Source organism: Elephantulus edwardii, unplaced genomic scaffold (assembly GCF_000299155.1).
Source record: "Elephantulus edwardii isolate Elephantulus edwardi_28Jun2011 unplaced genomic scaffold, EleEdw1.0 scaffold00272, whole genome shotgun sequence".
NCBI classification, from domain to species: Eukaryota; Metazoa; Chordata; class Mammalia; order Macroscelidea; family Macroscelididae; genus Elephantulus; species Elephantulus edwardii.
The window spans coordinates 1,525,203-1,532,889 of NW_006400022.1; the positions used below are offsets into that span (position 1 = coordinate 1,525,203).

The following is a 7,687-nucleotide window of genomic DNA, read 5'->3' on the forward strand; positions in this document are numbered from 1 at the left end:
AAGAAATTTGATTAACAGAAAGAGTAAGAGAAGGTCTTTGATCATTAATGATGGTTTCCTAAAACAAATATTTTCCATTACTTTCAAATCCTCCTACTTTTGATTTATTAATAGTAAGAAATTCATGATAAGGAAGAAGCAAAAGCTGAGCAATTAGTCAACCAGATTTTAGCAAAAGGAACAATAATTTCATTAATTTCACTGGTAAACTCTTGATTTCTATTTCTAATATGACCTGGAAACTTTGGCTAATAAGACTATTGCATTCAATAATTATTCCCATAGTCCCTTGAGGTAAAGGACCAAAGACACCAGTTCCCAATTTATACATTTTTCCTGAGGGGGATAAAGTATAAGATTGAGTAACAAATAAATCAGCTGCAGCGCTGCCTTTAAATCTTACACTTTTAGTTTTGCTTGGGACTCTCCTGTTGATGAAGGAAGAGATCTGGTTAGTAGTTGCATACACAGAGTGCAGGGGAGAGGGAAAGAGTAAGAGGCACCAGTACTCACCCTAAGATCGGGCTCGCAAAATACGCAAGGGCAGACTTTATCTACAAAATCAAGAAATTTACACAATTGCTGATACTCTAACTTAATACCCTGGGTTTTTATTAAATTCTGCATAGTATACACATACAACATCTTTCCAGATTTATTTCCTGTCTCTGCTACTTCTTGCTCTAATCTTACCTTCACTGAAGGTAATTCAGTACTCACCTTACATGTTCACAGAGTTCTTCGTGCCTTTTCCTTCATGCTCGGGGTCCCTGTTCGGGCGCCAAATAATGGGGTTCACCCTCGTTATATTGAACAGTTTCAGTAAGAGAAGGGACAAGGATTAAATATAGATGCAGAGAGGCTACCACTGATGGCGAACAGGAAAGTCTATTCTTGAACTCCTGTGTTATATTCTTTTTGCAGTGAACAAAAAAAAAAGTCAGCCTCAAACCTGACAATATATTTGTTTTGATATCTCCGCCACCTGCAAGATTACTTGCTTTATTATCAACAGCAAGCAAGGCCATCCTAACAGAGTCATTAGGGAGGGACTTACCATTCTGTACATCCTTGCTTGGCCTTGGGGTTCAAGGAATGGTTAAACTTGTTTTTGCTCCCCTTCAAACATCTGCACATTTGAACCTGGCATAAAATGGCTACTTGCATAAAATGGCTGCAGTATGGCTTACTTTTAAACATCTTGCTTCCTTGAGTTGTTTTCTATCAAGCAGATACTATAGCCAAGATGGAGTTAGTTTTGCTGGTCTTTTGGTACAGGTCTAATCTTGCTTTACAAGTTAGCCAGGCCTCAACATTATAGGTCTTTTGTGTCTCCAGTTAAGTTCACTCCCAAGTGTCTCAATGTGTAGTTGACTATTATAATTGATATTGGCTCCTTGGCTTCTTTCCCGAGTTCTCTTTGTTACTGTAGAGGAACCCACTGATTTTTTTTTTTAAAGAGTGATCTTATATCCTGCCACTGTACTAAACTGGTCTACTAGCTCTAACAATATTTTGCTGAGTCCTTGGGGTTTTCTCTGTACACTATCATATCATCTTCGTATAGTGACAGTTTAACCATATCTTTTGCCTATCTGGGTGTCTTTTATTTCCTTTCTGCCTTAGCAGGCACAATACTGAAGAGACATGGTGACATGGTCATACTTATTTGGTCCCTGTTCTAAAGGAAAATGCTTTTAGTCTTTCTCCACTGGAAATTATATTGGCTCTTAGCTTTCATATTTATTATTGACTATGTTGAGGAAATTAACTTCTATTCCAATTTTGCTGAGGGTATTTATCAGGAAGAGGTTTTGGATTTTGTCAGATGCCTCTTCTGAATCAATTGCTAAGATCATATGGGTCTTTTTATTTGCTTAGTTAATGTGTTGAATTACGTTGCTTATTTTTTTTCTTATCTTGATTCATCCTTGCATAGCTGTCATGAATCCCAGTTGGTCATGGTGAATCACTGTTTTGATGTGCTTTTGGATTCCATTTGATAAGATTTTGTAAAGAGTTTTTGCATCTATATTCATGAGAGATATTGGTCTGTAGGTTTTTCTCTTGTCTGGTTTTGGTATTAAAGTTATGTTTGCTGGTAATGCTCCTTTTTTATTTTTTTTAAAAATAATTTAAGTAGAATTGATGATAGATCCTCTCTGAATGTTTGATAGAATTCATCTGTGAAGCCATCTATCCCAGGACTTTTCTTATAAATCTTTTTATGACCTGTTCAATATCTTCTTTTGTAATGGGTCTGCTCAAGTGTTTTATATTTTTCCTTGTTAGTCTGTGTAGGGCATATGTTTCAAGGAATTTATTCATTTCCTCTAAGTTTTCAATTTATTACAGTATAGCTTTTTATATCATTTTGATGTTATTAATTAAATTTCATCTATTTCTGTTGTGATGTCACCTCCATCATTTCTTAATTGAGTTATCTGCATCTTCCCCCTTCCCCCCCCCACCATTTTTTAAGTTTGACAGTGCTTTGTCAATTTTGCCTTTTCAAAAAGCCAGTTACTGGTGTTATTTGCTTTTCTTTTCCTGTTTTCTATCTCATTTATTTCAGCTCTTGTCCTTATAATTTATTTTCTTTTAGAGGCTGTAGGATTGGATTGTTGGTCTTTTTCTATCTGATGAAAGTGTTGAGTTATATCATTGATTTTCTTCTTTCTTCCTTTTCAATGTGTGTGCCTATTGCTATGAATATCCCCCCTGAGGATTGTCTTAACTGCTTCCTAGAGGTTTTGGTATGTTGTTGTTTCATTAGTTTTAAGAAACTTTTTAAATTTCATCCTTTATTTCCTTTATAGCCCAATTGTGTTCTAGAAGAAAGTTATTTAGTTTCCACATTGGTGGTTTTACAGGCTTTATCCTCTGGTGGTTAATTTCTAGTTTATGGCATTGTGGGTGAAGAAGATACTTTGTATTATTTCTGTTGTGTTTTTTTTTTTTTTAATTTGTTTGGGGTTTGCTCTGTGTCCTAACATGTTGTGATTGATTCTGGAGAATGCATTGTGCGCACTTGGGAAGAAAGTGAATTACGTTTTAGTGGGATGCATTACAATGAATACAAAGTCAAGATGTCTGATTGTATAGTTTAGATCTTCTGTATCTTTGCTGAGTTTCTTTTAAGTTGACATAACCTTTGATGATAGTGGTGTGTTGAAGTTTCCTACAACTATTCTGGTGCTGTTTATTTCTTTCCTCAATTCTGTTAACAGTTGTTTTATGTATTTTGTAGATGTATTATTTGGTGCATAAATGTTGATAAAGGTTATGGCTTCCTGACTTATTGTGCCTTTAATCAATATGTAATGCCCTTCTTTATCTTCTTTGGTGGTTTTTCATTCTGAATTCTATTTTATCAGAAATTAGTTTTCCAGGCTTTGATTTTGAGCCCGTCTGTCTTTTCTTTTCTTTTTTTTAGATGTCTTTTGTGTAGGCAACACATTGATGGGCTTTGTTTCTTTGTCCATTCTGCTATTCTTTTTCTCTTGATTAGCACATTTAGTCCGTTCACATTAAGTGTGATTATTGTCAGGCCACAATTACCTCTACCAGCCTGAACCAACATTTTTATTTCAAAAATTCCCTGAATAATTTTCATGTCTATTTTCTTCTCAGAGAGCATCTTTTAATTTTTTTCTGAATTTCTGGTCCTTGGAGCAAACCATGAATAATTATTTTTCTATTACCCAGTTAGAACAGTCACTTCTGGGTTTGTCATCAGCATCCAAGTTGATGTCACTTTCCTCTTTTTTTGTATTTTAATCCTGTTTCTCTGGTCATTCTTCCTGTACTGATCAATTCCTCTTTGTCATCTCTAGCTATCATTCGTCCATCTTTCCTTCCATTATCTAGACAGACCACTTTCTGGTTCTTCTTCCTCTATCTTGATCTCTTACTCATCTGTCTGTATCACTTTTTCTCTGCTCTGGAGCCTGGATTATTCTCTGAGAGAGGGATCTTTTATTCTTGAAATGAGAACTTCTGTTCTCTCTAAAAGTGTTTCTTCTTGGAGACAATGCCTCAGATTTTTTTTAATTCCTTAGTACTATCTCTTTTTTAATATGGGGATTGAGATTTCTTCATTTCTCTTGTGATATTCTTTTTTGGGTGACTGAGAATAAGATTTCCTGAGTATTCTTGCAAATTCCTTCTTGGGATAGGGTGACTGAAATTTCCTGCTCCCTTTTCTACTTTCTTTTTTAGCAGATGGTGATTGAGAGTGCTTCTTTTCCTGTGCAGTGTCTTTGTTGTGAGATCAAGTAGTTGATAGAAAATGAAATATAGATCTTTGAGTATGAGACCTTTTTACTTAAATGTACTATATCTTTTGGGCTCTCAGATGATTGACATACAATTTTTAGTTTTTCAGTTGTAGAGTTAGATGACAGCACATAATTTCCAGAACTATAGTCCACAGAGTTTTCATTCAATAGCTTTGAATCAGCATTTATAGATGGCTCAATTTCAGTTTCATTCTGGTCACTCTAAAAGGAACCACATTCCATGGATATCATATCATTATTTTCCTCACTAAAATGTTTCTGAATTCCCTCAATCTGTGTGTAAATCTGTAGGTGGTAGATGTTTACCTGGAAATTCAGTTTCTTCTTTGAAACATTTATCTAATTTTGTACTGACAAGATCATTCTATAATTCTGTATCTTCAGTTTCAACATGCTGAAGCAACTGAACGTCTGAGCTCTTGACAGAGTTGTTGAATGTCTGTATTTTCACTCTCAGTAGAGTTTAACTTGGTACTCTCTGCAAGTGGTTTTATTTTTACTGGAGAATAGTTAAAATTTCTATTATAGGGCTCTCTACTTTTTTTTCTTTCATGAACTGTTGACTCTGTGTTCTCAGGCAATTCACAAATGGGACTAGATTGTTGTATTTCAATTTCAAGTACTAAACGTTTAAGATAATAGTTTGGAGGAAAATCAGTGCATAAATCTGCTTTTACTTCTGATTGTAATTGTCCAGATATTGGAGACAATAAGATTGGCACAGCATAGAGCAGTGTTTGTGGCTGTTGTACATAAGGTTGCTATGAGTCAGAGGTGACTCGACGTCATATAACAATAACAACAACTTCAGCAATCTTTTTACTAATGTTATTTTCTACGCACAAAACAACAGCCTCTGTAGTTGTATTTATCACTTTTTAAATATTTTCCCTCTCTTCAAATATTATTGGATGATCTTGGGTAGAACACTAAAAATGTGAAGACTTCACTGATTCCTCCTCATGGTTCTAAGTATGTGGCTCATTTGCATCTACTACATGCTCATTGCCACTTTTCAAGCCATTAGTGGGCTGCTTTAGTGCATCTGTGTGTACAACACACGTGTTACAACTGCCTAAGTTTGGCTGATACACTTTCTCTAAGATAGTGTGTCAGACTCTGCTTTTTCTTCATCTACTGAATCACCAATAGATTATTTTTTTAGGGTAAGGTAGGGAGATCTGTAATTTCTTTTTCAGTGAATGTGATTTTCACCCTCCTCTCACAGCTTTCAGTTTTGGAGCCTGTCTGGTTTGTTTTTCTGACTCAGGTGAAGAAGAAACATTTCCAGATGTATTATTGTTGTATGGAGTATCACATCCAGAACGATTTGATAGTGGAGACTTCTGAGACTAACTGACTGATTCAGCTCTTGTGTTATGAGGAGATCTCTTTGTAGGAGTTGTTATTGCACATGTTTGTCTTGATTCTCTGGTATTTGATGTTCCAGAAATTTGTTTCTTCTCTTCTCCTTCTTGAGTATATGTTAATGAATATTCCCCCAAATATGTAATAAAATTTTCTAAAGACATGTTGGTGCCTGTTGGGAAAATAGTTTGTGGCAATATGGAACAGATAGATGATAGGGAGGACTTCAGGTTCAATAGCACAAGGTATAAAACCATTTCTTTCCATTCCAGGCAATGCATTACAAAACCAAGAAAATTCACAGTTCCTGTCTTTTCTGCCTAATTACTGTAGTCATTTCACTAAATTCTGCAAATTATGTACAGTATTCTCTGTGAGTATAAGAAAATTCTCCAGTAGAAGAAAAAATTTCTGAAGCACTGATTTGTAGAGTTTGAACTTCAAGGTTTATTTTTTCCATTTTTCATTTCTCCTGTTTCATTGTACAAAGAGTTTCCATGTATCTATCTTCAAGTCATAAAGCTGTTCACTCAATAACTCTATTTTAATAAAAATGCTTTGTTCTTATATAACTTTTATAATTGTCCAGACAGGAAAACTGTTTGAAAGAGCTTTCATTTTTGTCTTTTCTTTTTCTTGACTGTCTTTTTACTTGAACCTTAATACAACTTTTCAAGTCACTGAATTTAAGTGCCCAAAGACGTTTTAAATCAATGGGACATGATACTAACGTCTCTGGCCATATAAGAATATAGGTCATGCAGAAGACATGATTATAATTTTCTGGAAAACCAACTTCTTTCTCTAACAGCAATTAATACATATTAGACATCTGTTTAGTTTCAAAGTATAACAGTGTTTTCTTTACCATATCTTCCTACTTCTGATCACATTTAAGGTATATACAGATTTCTCCTTCATTCTCTTTGGAAAAAGTCTTCCTCAGGCTGAAGTCCAGATACTTGGTTCTACAGCAAATTCACCGCCAATTGCTAGCTTTCTGCCCCTCCACTGCCAAGTACCTGAACATGAACTTCCTTGGCTGCTTTCCAGTGTTCCAGGGACCACTGGGCACCTGTCTGCAGGACAGGTGGGGAGATGGCTGTTCAGGGATCAAACCCATGCAGCAAAGCTCTGTGTATCTTGCGTCACCACTGCTCCTCCTCCCCCTAGCCTTCCCTTGGGTCTCTTTTCTTTGTTGTTGTTATGTTCTATCGAGTTGCCTGCGACTGATAGTGAACCTATGTGCAATAGTTCTGAAGCCTGCCCTAATCTGAGCCAGTCTCGCTGACCCGACACACCAACCCCCACTACCCTAGTTACTGAATCAATCCATCACATCTGGGGTCTCCACTGTGTGTCCCTCTACCCTTCCGAGCATTGTGTCTTTATCCAAGGATCGGTCCCTCCTGGTCAAATCCCGAAAGTATGTGAGACAGAGCTCCAAAATCCTAGTCTCCAAAGAGAAGCTTGGTTTCACCCTCTCCTAGACAGACCAATTTGTTTTCTTAGCTGTCCATTGTATGTTCAAGATTCTTCTCCAGAACCACAACTCAAGGGCATCAAATCTTCTTCTATCATCATTAGTCATTATCCAGCTTTTTTATGCACAGCAAGTAATTTGGAAGGCCATGGACTGGATCCGGTGCACACATCTTAATCTATAGACTGACTTTGTTGCTTCTTCGTACTCCGGAAATGTTCCTGGCATCAGAGTTATCTAATGCAATTCAATCTAATGTTGCCCTTCTTTCTTTAGAATAGCATAAATACAGATTTCTTATAATACAGAGACTGTATATTTATTCCATATTCTTTTGATACTTTCTGTATCATTCAATATTTTGTCTTTATAATACTTTAGTATGGCAAAACAAGGCTTGAATTTTTTTTCTTCAGTTCTTTTAGATTGAGAAATGTCTACTCTTTCGGTTTTCTAACTCCAAGTTGTTGCATATTTGTTTATAAACATTGCTTTGCCTTCTTCAGCTGACTGTTTGAAATCTTCAGTTCAGCTC

The 7,687-nt window shown here is 35.9% G+C and overlaps 1 protein-coding gene and 1 pseudogene across 1 annotated transcript in view; one reads left to right on the forward strand and one right to left on the reverse strand.

The window, feature by feature from the left end:
- The window catches only part of LOC102857512 (arylacetamide deacetylase-like 2-like), a 96,922-nt gene that overhangs the window by 21,053 nt on the left and 68,182 nt on the right, over positions 1 to 7,687 (forward strand). The gene's annotated exons all lie outside the window — the stretch shown is intronic.
- On the reverse strand, positions 3,915 to 6,477 carry LOC102866304 (annotated as a pseudogene).